Consider the following 16,836-nt stretch of genomic DNA (forward strand, 5'->3'; position numbering starts at 1 on the left):
TTGCGTTCAGCAATATTTCACGATTTGATTTGTTTTATTTTACTTCGTTTTTCTGCCACTTTTGGCTAATCGCGAAGATGAGGATGAATGGAGATGACATGGAAGAAAGGATTACACGAGCCCCACAAAGGATTATACTGGCTGCGGGTCCAGACGCCAGAACCTTGTAGTCTGCAAAATGCAGTCCAGGGTGTACTACGCGAAAGTGAGGTTGAGATTTGTGTGTCCGCAGGAACGATAATCCCGTACAAACCTCCTACATACAATGTTTCACGAATTATTTTTTAAATATTCAAAAAAATACTACATATTTTGTTATTTTTAACACTGTCTAGTAATAAGCAGAAACTGCTTTGATAGTGAAGGATATTTTAGGGCGACTCCAGCCCGCTGGCCCTCCTTAAATATGTCACTTATTTTTGCAGGAAATAGTGTGCTAATAAAGCGCACCAAATTTGTGATCTTGAGCTAGTTTTCTTTGTCATTAACAATGGTCTTAGCCTTTTCATTTACTGTTTATACTTTGTGTCTTAGCCTTCTCATTTATTATTTATACTTTGCAGGAGACACCTTCTATTTCATGAAATTTTGTATTATACAACACGTCAAAGTAATTATGAAGTGTTAATTCGCAAAGCTAACCCAAGAAAACAATCACCGCTTCAATTTACACTTAGAGTGAAGTTTTTACCAATGTTACCTGTGTTTCTGTACCCTGTAAATTAAATAGAAAGTTGTGTCTGCGTGTAGAGAATAACACTGCACATCCGTTGAAGTTAACTCCGTTTTTCCTTCATTTCCTAAGGACGTTAGAATGGTGAAAGTTCATTACAAGGTATCTTGTCGCGACAGTTTTAGAATTACTTGAGCTACCTAATTATGAAGCAGTTATTTCTATCCATTGGAACAGATATATGTGCGAAACTGAATGGATAGAAACAGTGGCGTAGCTGTCGCTCCCGCAACCCCCGCAATGCGGGGACTTCGGGACCCCGCAATGTGCTCCTGAAATTTTATATAATAGCAGAAATTTCAGTTAGTGTCGCTTAAAAAAAAGATCGATTTGCGAAACAGAAATCTGGTTCCAGTAATATCATGTAACGACGTCTGCGATAATGAGCAGTGGAGTATTGTCTCAGCCAGAGAAGAGAGGCCCGGGTAACTTTTCATATGGGTCTCCTCCGGAATGCAGAATTAACTTACTTGCTCCGCAGATAGCAATGTATAGGAAAATATCCATCATCTCATACCGTTATAGCTGCGCAGTTTGTCGTAAACGTAGTGTAGTGTATCAATTGTCTACGGTTATGAATCCTGTAGAAAGATTCAGTTGCTCAATCAGTCGATTCCTTGTTGCTACACAATAAACATCAAACTTGGTAATTCATGACCTTTTACCGCTAATATTAGTGTTACACGTGATATTTAAAATTTAACTTCACATTAAATATTTTCAAGGGGACCCCAAGCCTTTTCATATTGAAATACGAGTTGAAATGAATTTCCCACATTGTCTACAGTTGTTACGTTTTACTTCAAAAACCCAGTAGGAGGTGGAGCCCAGGAGCAATTACCGCCTTGCCCTGACCTGAGCGGTTATTGTTTCATTAAAAAAAAATTAAGAAATATATGATCAATGGTCTATCGAGAAGAAGTGGCAGCGTTAAAATTATGAATAATGATATTAAGGTCGAATCTTTTTTGGTGGGGGGAGTGCTACGATCCTTCCAAGCGGCAAATTTCCAGTGAATGCAGTCCGATCGCATCTTTATCTCCCAAGACCGAAGACCGCGACCATTTTTTCGTACCAGATAGCAATTGACTTGTGTGATGTTAGGTTACCACCGGAAATCGAGAGGTCCGGTTCAAACCCAATCACTGCAGTGATAAATTTGCTTGAGTAGTCACTATTAGTATTAGAAGGCTAATGTGAGTGACTCTAACGTTGAATCTTGGCCTGGCGCAGCCAGGGATGGCTTAGGGGCCGAAGGCGCAACCACCTAAAAGTCCATGAAATGAGTGCTTACGATCCCTTAACAATTCCCCCCAAAACAGTATTTTTTAAAATATCTGTGTATTATATGTAAACTCATTAAAAAGTGTTTCAAGCAAAAAACACAAATGATCACGAACAAAATATTTGGCAATGTGAAGCTAGCCCCTCCTCCAAAAAATATTCCTGTCAGTGCCGCTGCGTTTAAATACGAGAAAAGATTTCCAGATTCTTCTTCCAGTTATTTATCAGAGATTCAGACCATCCTGATTTAGTTTCAAGAAGGTAATACACTGATATATGTCGAAAGCAAAAAAGAGTATTTGGGGTAAAACTTAATTTCTTGTACAACTTTGGGGGGGGGGGGGCAGAGAACTGCGCTACGCCACTGGATAGAAATGAATGAAAGGATAGTTAATATTAAAAAGTAAATTTAATTATTATTTGTTAGAAATATTTTAGTGAAATGCTGGACGAATAGGAGTGTGTGTGTACTGTACTTGTGTGACACATGAATTTTAATCTGTAGGGTAGTAGTGAACGTTGTTGTAGATTTAATAATCTTAATCGAAGCTGTACAATTTTTCTGTGAATTTACCAGGATGTCTGATTTCTCTTATTAATTTCATAATGCACCTAGAGATTCATTATGAAGTTATTGAAGCGTGTATTCGTAATTTGTTACGTACGTTAGCAGAATCATACTTACAGATCATGTTTATTTTGGCAGCAGGTGGAAATAAATAATAGTCAATCTATTAATGGAAGTTTCTTACGTCCGTGCAGTTTAATACGTGTTCGCAGTTGGCACTTAGTAAACGTTTATTTTTATATACATTACTAAATAATTAACGTGCCGTTCAGGATGAACTTGATTCAGTTAAACATGTGTCAGTCTGTTCTCATGTATCAAATTGGCTTTAAGTTTCTAAGAAAGGAAACATTTTTTAGTGTCATGTATGCTTGAATTAAGTTTCATGTTCTATGAATGAGACGAGCACAACTGGCATTGGCATGTTTGTGAGTGGGCTTTCTTTCTTCTTCGGTGACATGAAAATAGATCTTGTTCGAACATAACAGCTGGGTTTCTGGCAAACCCTCAAACCAGTAGTTCTTAGACTTGGCTGCAGTACACTTTATTGTACGCTCCGTGGTGTGGTTTCTCATGTGGTGACCTGAAAATTTTGTTGATTTTCTATAATTTGCATTCTTGCACTAACATGCAGCTGACTAGTAAGTGTTAAAATGATTCTTGATATCAATATTCTTTACTTAGGAACGTTTGTGGCAACTTATGCGGCCAAATGTGAATTAACTAACGGTGTAGATGTTTTTCAGAAATATTGTTTCGATGTACAGGTTACTGTTGTCGAATTGCATCATATTACACGTGGTAATTTGTGTTGTTCTTCTAATGCTCGTTATAAAACAGAAATACACCGTATATGTAAAATAGTAACAATATTGTTATAAATCTAACGTGCTTTTTTACTTTGGTATATATTTTTATTATTGATATTCTTTTGTCATCCTAAATGTAAACTAGCACCAAAAATTTGTTTATATTGTGTTTCAAACAAGAAATTTCCTGCTTATAAAAACTCCGATTTTAGCATAAATATGTTCACATTATTAAGACAAGTTACAAATACAGTTTCCAACGAGTGGATTAATATCATCCCGTAAGACACACATGCATAATGGCACTATTTTACTTTTACCGGTAACGTGGAAGAATCGCAAGACAATTAACTACGTTTCCAAGACGTTCTGGTGACGTCAAAGAACACAATCTCGTCCGGCAACAACCATTTATCAAGTTGGAGTTGTAAGGCTTTGTTTTCCGTTCTGAGGGTTGGGTCGGTAGACGTTTAAAGCAACACACATCCTTCATTCTACAGTAAGACCTACGTACGTGTTCTTAGTATGAGAACTACTTTTATAAATTCGGAACACTTGAATCCCACATAACAAAACTATCCATTTTGGGAGGATACCAAGGCCACAAAACTAAATATATTTCACAAAAGCTATTTAACCAAATATCCACATTAAATCCAAAGGTATATTTTCTCAGAACGTGTTCAGGATTGTTTTATGTTTTCTGTATGCCCTTGTCTTTGGCAAGTAATGCGGCAGTCTGAAACAGCGGTGTCATATTAATTATCTCATTTTATAAGTTTGTTTTTGGTGCAAACCAGTCTTCACACTTTGCAATGAAGTTGCACCTTAAAGAGACTTTATGAAATTATAATTTTAGTCCAGAAGTGTAAAATCTCCAACAAATGCTAAAGAATTGTGCTACTCAAGAATGAGTGTAAATGTGCACAAACTACAGGAACATGGATTATTATTATTATTTATTAGATCACCACAGGATACATCTCTCAGTTATGTTGAACATATGCTCTCTTTTTGAAAAATTCTGCTTTCAAGTATCATTAATTTTGGAAGCCAAGTTTTATTTAAAAAAAAAAAAAAAACTATTAAAATTCCTTTAAACACCAAAAACGAAAATTATTGATGATCAACAGCACAATAATGCCAAAATGAATTCTTGCATTTTTGTTACTTTACGCCTCATTGTTACCTATAGGTTAATTGCGACGATGAAGATAAATGGAAAACATGAAAATGATTAAAGAAACAAACGTCCATGGCTTACCCAGGATACAAGCTAAGGACCCCATGATTCGTTGCGAGCTGCACTAAGTACACCTCCATGGAGGCTATAGCACCGAAGTGAATTGTTAGCTTTACCAAATTTATTATTGTGCCCTCTATTGTTAAAAATGTCTGCATTGATAAATTCATAATTTCCACGATTCGGTACACAAGGGTTAAGGACCTCCCCGACAGTGTAGTGGCTAATGCTGTCGCCTTAATCAAGAGGTCTTGAGTTTTATCCTCGTTGGATATACATTGTATAGTGTTTCGAATCCCACTTTAATCTATAGGTATAGTCGCGATCTGCACATCTGAGCATAAAGTACATTGCAAGCTTTGCCTCTCGTGCATAGGGTTAATTAAACGTTATAGACCTATGTACGTATATAACACCTATGGAAGGGCATCTAGAAGTTTTCCATAATATACTTGTAATGGAATCCAAAGGGAATTGAATTACGTTGCTCCAAGATAGTGGCCATACTTAAACTATGATCTGTCGAATTTCAGCGACATTTTATTGCAAAGTAAGGGTAATGATAAAGTTCTGGTTAGGAATTAAATCTGTACATTGTTGATAAGTTACGGTGCGTACAACGAACACCACTGTAGTGAAATGCAGTTCGTGCAGTGTGTTATAAGTGGGAGTGGTAATTTACTGCATTTACGTAGAATACTAGTGTTTGAATTTTACGTACATTTGCTGTTCCATTCTTCTAGTGGTTAAAGTTTATTAGGTTTTGTTTGCCAAGTGTATTACCATAAACTTTTGTCAGCCCAGATTGTAAAGCTCATTCTACTTTGTAATCAAGGACATACGAGATAATAAGTGCAATAAAAGGTCCATGAGAAATACAACCATTGTTTTCAAGGAAGGTATGTTACTGTATATCAGCTAATGAATTTGCAACTTATCTTCCGGTTTCTAAACAGAATTATTGAAATTATTCAAGGCTAACACCCAGATTCTATATTCTCGGGCTAAATGTGAAGATGTACATAATAGGAACGAACCTCTTGCCCCTTTCGAAACGGAACTAGGTGAACTTGAGGCCTATTTTTTCCCCCCCTTTCAGTAATTCCGAGTATCATGTGTGGTGTACAGGAAATTGGGCGCTTGAGTGATTTTGCACTTGATAAATTTGTGCGCATGTGCTCATCTAAAGAGGTTCGAAACTTTACGACAATGTACGTTCTTGTTCTTCAGTTCGTGAAACAAAAATGTCATCTGACTGCGATGTATTTATCTTTGACTCTTGGCTATGCCAGAGCCGTTGTAGTTTCCGGCGTGACCGCCTCCCCTTTTCCGTAAGTTGTTACGACACTGGGGAAAGTAGGCGGCGTAATTGGTCATTCTCGCGGTTGACTTTCCTAAGCATTACAAAAAGCGCTCGAGACAACCAATCGGATGGTCATGTTCTTGAAATTGCCCGCGCTCTTTTGCTATTGGAGGCCGAGAATAACGCTGGCTGTACTTTAGGTAACACTTTTTCCCATCGTGCGCGAGAATCAACTTTTATTGGCCCTCACTCGTATTGTCTTTCGATGTGTAGTAGTGGCGCCATTGCACTTCGGGGCCTAATTTCGTGGCCGCTGGTATAGTGGAACCACAAGGAAAGAAACCTGCGCAGACCCCATCGCGCTGGCGGGTGGGGGAAAAAGACAGGAGGAAGAAGCCTTCAGAGTCGCCAACGTCAGTGTTGCCAGACCTATTGATTTCTCGGTAGGATTCCATAATAAACTATTGCTATGGCACCTCCGACGGCCAGCTCAAAAACACGTTTCCTGCTCATCTTTACTTGAACATGGAGGGGAAATGTGGAGTGGAACTCCACTCAGCCTTGAAAAGTGCTGTTTGAACTGTGAAATTATGTCAAACGCTACTCAATTGTGCTAGGACATTATTTTATTACTTTTACTACATTACTATTTTTAGATGGCTGTATTTTATCCCATCCTAAACTCTATTTCTATTTTAGTTATTTTACGTTGCTTTTGTGCCTCTACGGGTAAGTACGACAATATGGATGAATGAAAAACTGATGAAATGGATGAAGTGACACAGACACAGTGAAAAACGTCCTTGCCTTACTAGGTAGAAACACTGACTTCGTAGCGTGGGCAAATTATGTTATACATATATGTGTTTGTGGGTGTGTGTGTATTTATAGCAGATGGGAAGGATGGGTGGCACCCTAGCATAAGCGTTGCTATCTTGAATTATTGAGGAAGACATGCTGTCTAATTCACCAAATATATTTCACATACATAATGCATTTTTTCATTATGGTGCAGGACGCGTGCCCACCCCTATCGATAGCTGCACACGAACACCATCAGAAGGCAAATTGATTTGTTATTGTTAGCATTCGACTTGAAAGATTGTGGAAAATCGCTGACAACGAAAGGCGGCACGTTAGCTTCATCTGTGAACACAACTTTCTACCATTTCCTGTCATAAAAATTCCTCGGGATAATAGAGGCATCCCAACCCCTTGTGTCGATGCTGAGAAAGGGCAAATTTGAGGGTGTTTTCCACGCACCCTCTAACCGGAAAATGCGGAAGAGATGAAAGATGTTGGTCGGTTCCTTCGGGCGGTTTACTTTCTTTTGTTTGAAACATGTCCACTCCTGAAATGGAGATCTTCGGTATATTTTCGCCAAACACAGGGTGCTGGGTTTAGCACCATTGTTACAAAAGTATCTGTGACGTTTACACCGTAAACAATGCGCGCCACTCCCCCTTGCCCCCCCCCAGTGCGCACAACTATGCCGCCCTTCCCCCCCCCCCAAGAACGTCGTTCATCCTCTTCTATTAGATCATCGGATTTTGTAGCAGAACTTCTGGTTTCCAAGGAACAATCTCCCGAATTTTTCAAATCTTACCTGGCAACACTGCCCCGAACACCGATAACGGCAGGGAAGTTGCGCGAACGCTTTGGACGGAAGGTTTTTTTCCTTGTGGTCGACGCTAGGACGACAACAATGTCGATAATGTTGAAATGACTATAACAAGCAATTTGGAAGTGTTCCCCGACACCAATTCTTAACCAGGGATTACTGATTCCAAGGCAAACATGTAACAGTCCAATTCTCGGAAACTAGTATCTTGATTGCTATCTCTTTAATGAGGTACCTTTATTTTTGGAGTAAAGGCATTGCTGTGCAAATTGTATTTTACACTTTTGGCACCGCGTTAATGCCTCCAGTTACTTATATTTTATTAGTTACCCTTCATATACCTAGTCTGGCCATAAATACTGTTACACACTATTGTGTGAATAAATTGAATATGGTTTCAGATTTTTAAATGTTCTTGGGCCTCCCCGATGGCGCAGTGGTAGCGTCCTCGCCTTGTAATCAAGGGGTCCCGGGTTCGATACCCGGTGGAGGCACATAGTGGTTCGGATCCCACTTTAAACTGTAGGTCCAGTCCCAATTAGCCTTACTGTGCATAAAGTGGACTTAAAACACCAAATCAATCCAATTTTAAATGTTCTTTTAGTATGTTACACTTACATATATTACACACAAATATCACAAATCAGTTTTCAAAATGTACACTTTTCGCACTCCCACCGCCCCGCACGATGGCCGCCACTCTGCGGTGAAAGCTAATGAATATACGGGTAAGTCTAATCCATCCACATAAAACAAGACGAAATTTGTCAACGCTGCTACAATAGGTAAATCAAATATACAGCCGAGTGAGTGTCTAAAGTATCTCAGTGTGTACCTGGGTAGGGACTTAACCTTTTTGCAACACGGGAAAAATGTGTATACGTGCAGCGCCTTAATCAAGCAGTTTAAATTTATCTGCCAATGTGTACACCTTATCCAAAATAAAATAGCGATCTATAATGTATTTATTGGTCCGATACTTGAATCCCGTTCTTCTGTACTTTATGGAATTAATCTAAATGGAAATGCAATTATCTCGAACAAAGTGCACTATCCCAATCTGCAATCCAATAACACAAATACTATCCGTGTTCCCATATGAAACAATGCAAGATAGAGGTCAAAATCCCTATCTTCTCTGGAACCAACTGAAAAGAGACTGCAGAAAGGAAAGAAAGTTGGCCAAATTTAAAGAGATGTTAGGATGTTGACATATGACTGGTGATTTGAGTTTTTTTTATTTAAGTTCACTTTATGCACAGAAAGGCTAATCGGGACTGGACCTGCAGTTTAAAGTGGGATCCGAACTACTATGTGCCTCCACCGGATATTAAACTCGGGACCCTTTGATTACAAGGCGACGACATCGGGGAGGCCATATTACTGGTGATAAAGTTCCTCTTTTACTTCACTGAGTCCCTAGCATACTGATATATAAGCGAGTTGCCAAACTTCATATACATTATTTCAATCTGAAATAATACCCGGTGGAGGCACATGTTGGTTAGGATTCCACTTTAAACTGTAGGTCTAGTCACGATTAGCCTATCTGTGCGTAAAGTGTTATTTAAATTTTTAAATGTTTGAATTTTGCATTATTTCTTTCTTCAATTTTGTATTTACAATTTGTTAGTATAATTATTTGTAGAGCATAAACACTGTATGCGTGCAAGACAAAAAGCTGTTTTATATTGTTAAAAAATAGGAAAAAGAAAACTAAGCTAATGTGTAGCCTGGAATCTGACTCTTCTACACGGTTCTCATCAAATAGTGCTCTTCGTTAGAAGGGTCTAAAAAATAAACAATTATGTCAGCTTTGCGAAATTTTCGCTATGTTTTTGACTTATATGGTGCAACAAGACTTTAGCTATCACGATAATTTCAACAGTTATCTACCTAGTCTGGCCATAAATACTGTTACAACTTTTCGGCTTGGACTATATATCCGGTAGTCAGGCTCATGAACCATGCTTGTGCTGAAGTTCACTCCTGACCATTGTGTGTTCAGCTGTGAAAGAGCAAGCATGTATCTTCTTGTGCTTATCATGGAGTGGGGCTAATATGAAAACAGAGTAGCCGTAATCGCTCTGCATATGGTTGGGAAGTCACTCACTGAGATTTTCCAGCCCCTAAAAATCACGAAGATCAGCAAAAGGTTTGTGTATCTGACAATCCAGAGATTCACTAATACTGGTAGCATGAAAGATTGGCTAAGAGTTGGTCGACTTCACACCGTATGAACAGTGGCGGCTGTTAAAGCAGTGGTGACTTGCATCCGCCGAAATCTCATCCGGAAGCAAGTGATAATGGCACAGGAGCTGAACATTTCACAACAATCAATGTTCATGGCACTTAATGAAGACCTTGGAATTGGAGCTTACCGTTGGAGTACTGGAAATTTCCTGACGACACAAGTGAAGAAGCAGAGGGAACTGAAATCGAGACGGCCCCTGCAGCAGTACGTTGCCAATGGGCATTGCAGGATTCTCTTCACCGATAAGAACTTGTTCACCACTGAATAAAGTTTTAACCGCCAAAATGAAAGGGTGTATGCTTCAGACTCTGGAGACGTTTGTGAGAGAGTTCCCAAAAATCAGAGATGCCACCAGCCCTCCCCAGTCATGGTGTGGTGGGGGATGAGCTATGAGAGTTCTACCAGGCCTCATTTTTGAGAAAAGGGCTTAAAAGCCGTGCGAAAGTGTATGTGGAAAGTGTCCTGGACCCTCTCGTGACACTGTTGAACCAAACAATGTTTCACAGTGAATCCTGGATGTTCAAGAAATATTCTGCTCCAGCTCATAAGGCAAGGATAACGCGACGGTGACTGGAGACCAGTGTACTCGATTTCATCTCCATTTTTGATTAGCCATCTGATAGCCATGATCTCAGTACCTTGGACTACAAACTGTGTTCAGAGCTAGAGGGGACTGTCTGCAAGAATTGAAAGTTAAAAGTGCTCCTTGATAGCAGCAGGGGCGGACTTTCCCATCAAGACTATCCGTGCTGCAATAGATGCCTGGCCAGGGAGACTTCGAGCCTGTGTAGCTTAGACCCACAGCTTTACGCTGACTTGGGCACTGGACGCGTCAGTGCTTCAGTATCCAGATAGCCGGTGTCCAGTTTGCGAAGTGTTAAGGTATAACTCAAAACCAGAGATCTTGTTTGTAATGCCATTTATAGTTATAAAGTACGTAAGATTCGTTTTTGTCGACAACGTGTCAATATTCTTGCTCATTTAATTTAATGCTCTCTAATCCTGTACTATTATATGCCAGAAAATCAAAATTGTTAACCAATTAATCTTTGTTTTTGATTACAAATAATGTACGTGTTTCTTCAATTCTCGCTCTTCTAACGAAGTTGTTCATTATTAAAGTTAATTGTGCACTGTAATTTAGTGTAGTGTACATGGAAGAATATCCCATGATGAGTGTATTGGTGGGAGGTAATGGCAAGAATAGTTTATTAGGTTACACCAAGGATTACAATGATATTCAGCGAACAACTTCCCCCACAATTCATTGCGCGAAAACACGCCCGCCGCCATAATTCCAGCAAACGTTTCTGAGCGTGTTGAAAACGCGTTTGATAAGCATTGCGATCACAGCTTTTGCGGCGGTGATTCAAGGTACAAATATAACGATTACATGCAAAATGTAGTCTTTCACATTTTGCGAAGACTCCTAACAATGACCAAAGTATGTAAAAAGATGCTATTTGCCACAAAACAACGTTGTATAAATCTACGTAACATATGAAAAAAATACAGGACTATGGAGCCTGTTTCTCATGGAATTAATCGGGCCTATCCGATAGTGCACTGGCTAATGCTATCCTCTTGTAATCGAAGCATCTAAAATTCGATTCCCGGTGGAGGGAATTAAAAAACATAAGAAGTTGATTAAAAACAAAGTTTATCTCCTGGAAATGATAATTTTTAGAAACGTTCCGAAGTACAAAATTGTGTACTATATTTTTGAAGTCCTTAACGTATCATTGTCAATTTTCGTATGTGTATTGAAACAGGCATAGAAGATATGCTGAAAACTACAAATTTACCCATACTGCAAACGCATCCGCTGATTGATAGGCAGTTTTTCAAATTTTCTGTGTCCCTTATTAGATCGTACAGCAACCACGTTGCAAAGCATGCGGATTTAAAGAGTATCACAAAAGTCATATAACGCTAGCAACAAACACAGTACTTGCCTTTCAAATACGATTCATATTTCACCCCGCATTGGAAAAATCACGCCATCGAAGAAACTGTATGAAGGTATGATGTTCTCTCACAATTAATACATAAACAATGGCGCACAGACACATACACAATGCATTAATTTACCAAAAGGAAACTTCATTTGAAAATATACAACAATACAATTAAAAATGTTAAACATCGAGTCATTTTCATGCGTGCTGCATTTGCTGCGTTTCACGCTTGCCTGACTGATTGCTACTAGACCATGCGGTTTTGGCCAGATTTCCCATCATGCTTTGCACCGCTGACGTCACATTGAATATCATCCATTAAATGTGCTATTTTGGATCTTATTAGACGCACCACTTTTTTGGAAATCTGAGTTAATTTGAATAATGCGCACGTGCAATGATTGTCAGGATACTAGGATTTAGGATATAATTTATTATTCAAAACATTCCACTCATTCTTTCGGAGCAGTTGAATATACCTCCTCTTTAACTCTTCGTTATGCACTTCATTGCCAACTTTACCATTAACGTTCAAGGTGTATGTGTGTCATGGAAAACCTTATGAAAAAGAAAAAGCAAAGAGCACACAACAGTATGCCATTAAATGTAATGATTCTTCCAGGAACGGGTACCTGGCCTGCAGTTCATGGAGAATTAGCAATCCAGGAAATGGATATTTGTATTGTAATAATAAAAAAAAAATAATAAAAATATCCCGTGCAGTTTATTTCATTAAAAAAGGGCAATAGTCGCTGCAATGAAAGATTCCTGTTTATCGTACATGGATGTATCATGCTTTGCTTTTAGTTGTGTAATTGCGAAAAAGTTGATACTTGGAATATTGTGGCCAACAATACATATCTTAAACTTTCTTTTTTCCTGCATTATGAGAAGAGAAAGTTTAAACGCTCCATACGCACGCTACAAGGTTGCGAGGATGAAATGGAACATTTAAAAAAAGCGTGTGAGAAAAAGATATTATCTCAATTGAAGCTAAAGCCTATTTTAAGGTGATTGCCTTTTTGTAAACTTGCATATACGCGTATGTTGCTCTTTCGATTTGAAAACATTTCGCGATATGAATTTTGCTATTGATATTCAGCCAGTGTGGAGTCGTCAATTTTCTTAGACGAGCTATTTGTTTAGATATTGTTTGATATGCGAACTAAATGTTGGAATGCCAGGTAATTGCTAAGTGTCCAGAGCGAGTTTCGGAATTATACATGTGAACTTATTCTCGATGTGTAATGTAAATGGAATCTCGCTAATATCTTCCCATGATTTGTTTACGTAAGTTGCGATGCATAAAGTAGTGGCTTTTACTAATCAAATTGTTTTTCACGTTGCGCTACACTGGTAGTTACTTTCATATGTACTTCCTGCTTGTTTCTTTGAAACAAGAGATTAACGTCTTGTCAGCATTATGTAACGTCTTTAATTATATTTAGGCCAGTCAACAAGGGATAATTTTGGGGTCCAAAAGGAAAAAAAAATCAGGGAAAGCTGGAACAAATTTTATTATCTTCCTATAAGGATTCTTAACAACATATTAATTTTACACCGCTGTACCACCACGGATTTGGCCGCCATCTTTGAAAAATGGCGTCCAAAATCAGTTTTTTGCAAATGTCTCGCTTGGAACGCACTTTACAGCAAAATAGGTCATGGTGAAAAATAATCTACATAACATTCTCTACAAAAAAGGTTCTGTGCATTTTTGTTCTAAGAATCACTGTTAGGGTGCTAGAGGAGCGACTTATTTTTCTCCACTCTATTTTGCAAGAGCGAAAGACAAGGAAACTTTCTTGCAAGGTAACTTGAGGGCATATTTCTTATTAAAATACCTATTCTAAATGTATGAGCCGCGGTAGCTCAGTCCTGTCGACCTCCGTGGCGGAGTGGTTTTCACAGTGAGGTGCAATGCCAGGGGTTCCGAGTTCGAATCCCGAATAGGACATGGATGTTTGTGTATGTCTGTAATGAGAAAAACCTTGAATATCAGTAAAAAGTGATATGTGTGAACGTTGAGCAAATGGTGAATGACGGGGAATACTACCGCGTAGGAGTATTCCTTAAAAAAAGGAAGAGTCGTTAGGGCATCTGACTGCCACGCGAGAGACCTGGGTTCGATCCCCGGCGAGGGAGAACGAAGATTTTTTCCACCTGTTCAAGCGGTTCCGGCACACACACAGCGTCGTATAAAGTAGGTACCTGGAAGAAACTTGGGGGGTAAAGGCGGCCAGGGGCGTGGTGCTAATCACATCACCCCCACCTTCAGCCGTGCTCAAGAAAGTGTGAGGCCCTAACTCCACACCCCCTAACACTACACCTCCGCGTGAGACGGAACAGAATTGCGTGGTGGAGGAAAAACTACTGTAGCTACTAGCCGTTTACAGGAGCTTGTATTGCTTCGCTCCGCCCACTCGCTTTCTCCCCTTCTCTATTGCAATGCGCGGCCTTTTTCCAGAGATTCCCCGGACAGAGTATAGAACAATGTCAGGTTTTGAACAAGCTAATCTTTGCAATTTTCACAGATCACTGAAAACTTTAGCCCAATTTTCTACAGCTACAAGGCCCCTTGTGGAACCTTGAAGGCGTTCACAGAATATAATGCGAAGAAACTCTGGCGGTGCAGCTTCTTTGTCTGTTGAAACTATCTATGAAACTTTCAAAGAGTGGTTCAAAGAAGATCATAAAGAGAAGGCTTTTTGCTTTTCCACATCCCTACCTCATCATCTACAACGGGTTTGTACTCTGAATAGGTCTTGTGATTTTTTAGTAAATATTATTTTAAATAAAAACTCTGGATCAACTGGATACAATACATCTCTGATTTTTACTTCAGAAGTGACTGATCCAGTGATTATCTCTCTTATTTCGTTCAAACTTGAAATTTTCCAAATACTCAACATTGAAGACATTCCAACATCATGAGCAGCCGGATGATTTGTTTTCTTGTTCCCTGTTAATCCTGTAATTATTGATTTTATACCATCAAAATCAGGGAATGGTGGGTGAGAGCGAATCACTGGCAAAATAACTGGAAGTCTTTGCTTATCCCTTGATATAAGAGACTTTCGTGCATCGACATGCAGCTCATCTATCTTATCTGCAAACTAGTAGGCATGCCAAAAGTCCACTTGGTTAGCATTGAGTCAGTCAGATCTCTCCCATCCCCCACAACTCTTCATGGAGCGCACCACGGCTCAGTCGTCATATCTGACCAGGTCAGAGACCAAAACTTTTGTGATCGTGTTATTGTGGTTTGAATTGTTGTTTTAAGTCTACTTTATGCACGAATAGACTAATCGAGACTGGACCTCCGTTAAAAATGAACTCCAAACCATCCACTGTAAAATGTGCCTCCACCCCACCGGGTATCGAACCCGGGACTCCTTGATTAGATGGACGTTTTATTGTTAAATAGCCCTTTTGGACAAAGTCAACAGGTTCCTTTGGAGATACCTTGACTTTCCAACCAAACATATTATCTCCCGCACACAGATGACACTAATAAACTATTTCCTATAAAGTACTGCATGGAATGATAAAAGCAATTGAACCATAAATGACATTCTTAAAGAAAGAACAAATATACTAAGTCCAGTTTTAGAGAAGAGATATGGTGCAAAACGTCATGTAAATGGTGCTTCCTTGAGTTCCACGCTTGCAAAACGGTGCGGGAAAATAACGTAAAGTTTCTCGCTCATCTAGGACCCAAACGGAGCATCCTAGAAGAAAAATGTACAGAACCAATTTTGTAGAGAATTTTATGTAGATTATTATTCATCATAACCTCTTTTGTTGTAAAGTGCTTTTCAAGCGAGATATTTGCAAAATGGCGGCCAAATCCGGGGTGATACAGGGGTGCAAAATTAATATGTTGTTAATAACCATTTTAGATAAATAATAAAATTTGTTCCAGCTTTCCCTGATTTTTTTCCTTATTGGACCCCCTTATTGACTGGCCTAATTGGAAATGAAAGCAATTGAAGGAAAGTAATACGTGGCTCATCTGTTCAGTGATAGTATGATGTATTTATATGCCTTTATAAACATCTATTTGGAAATCAAAGCAAGTCTCGCGCATCACTACCCTCATTTTTAGATATCGACCTATTCCCATTTTAACTCTGCCCATCTCTTCCACTTTGGCAATTGTGGGGAATCCTGCTATAAAATTAAAATCTTGAACAAACATGGAAAGAATTATGGTGAGAGTTGTGTGGGACGGCACATTTTGGTTATTGGATAAGGTGTGTGTATTTGAGTCACCAGCTATTGTGTAATGCTCGTCTTGGCAGCGTAAGTTGAGTTGATAATGAGCAAAAAAGACACCTCAGGTGCTTCTACTGGATCATAACCAAGAACATCGTCCTTTGGTTATATTTTAGGACTACAGGATCGTGACGAAAGTCCTGCACTTTGATGATTAGCCAACATGTTGCACTTGAGCTCTTTCCTCTCCCCCATCCCCCCACATGTTCGCTCTTTGGTAGACAATGAAATTCTCGTAGGCATGGAACTACTTCCATTGTTTGGAAGCTATTTGTACGTGCATGTTTGACATTTGGTGGCATTTTTTTTGACGTGGTGAACCACACCTTACAGGAGTTAAAATGTATTTTGACTCTTTTATGTAGAGATATTTTCATTTGCCGTTAATTGTTTAGTCAGTCAGTAGAGCTCAACTGTAAATAATGGGCCCCGTTTGCCTTTTCTGTGCATAAAGTTGACTTAAAGTTGCCAAACTTCGTCAACTTACTTAACCTTTAAGTGGGTATGTGGGGTGGCCACAACACTCCAGGTCTAAAAATTGTTAAAAAAAAAATCTTATAAGTTGGCAACACTGTTCATCTTTCCGTTACCTTCATGTTGTTTACTCCTTGAAAGGTAGGTCTTTTAGTCGCCTGATTGTTGTGCGCTGGTCCACCGCGTTCTGGGGTGTTATCAGCACCCCACCTACTTGCGTATTGTTTTAAACTTTATTTTGCTCGAATGTTGCAATACTTGTGGCTTTTCTCTTCTTGGAAATGGAATACAACAAAGAACAGGAACGTGTC

At 39.1% G+C, this 16,836-nt stretch overlaps 1 protein-coding gene across 7 annotated transcripts in view; it reads left to right on the forward strand.

Moving 5' to 3' along the window:
• The window catches only part of LOC145983960 (trehalase-like), a 184,570-nt gene that overhangs the window by 58,324 nt on the left and 109,410 nt on the right, over nt 1-16,836 (forward strand). The window contains exon 1 of one of the 7 annotated variants that reach the window (XM_083117177.1): nt 3,168-3,226. The exons of the other annotated variants lie outside the window; for them this stretch is intronic. The gene's annotated coding sequence lies outside the window, so the exon portion shown is untranslated. Of the gene's footprint in view, nt 1-3,167; nt 3,227-16,836 lie in introns of those variants that run through there. 7 annotated transcript variants of the gene reach the window in all.

Source organism: Lepisma saccharinum, chromosome 2, assembly GCF_977018435.1.
Source record: "Lepisma saccharinum chromosome 2, izLepSacc3.1, whole genome shotgun sequence".
NCBI lineage: Eukaryota > Metazoa > Arthropoda > Insecta > Zygentoma > Lepismatidae > Lepisma > Lepisma saccharinum.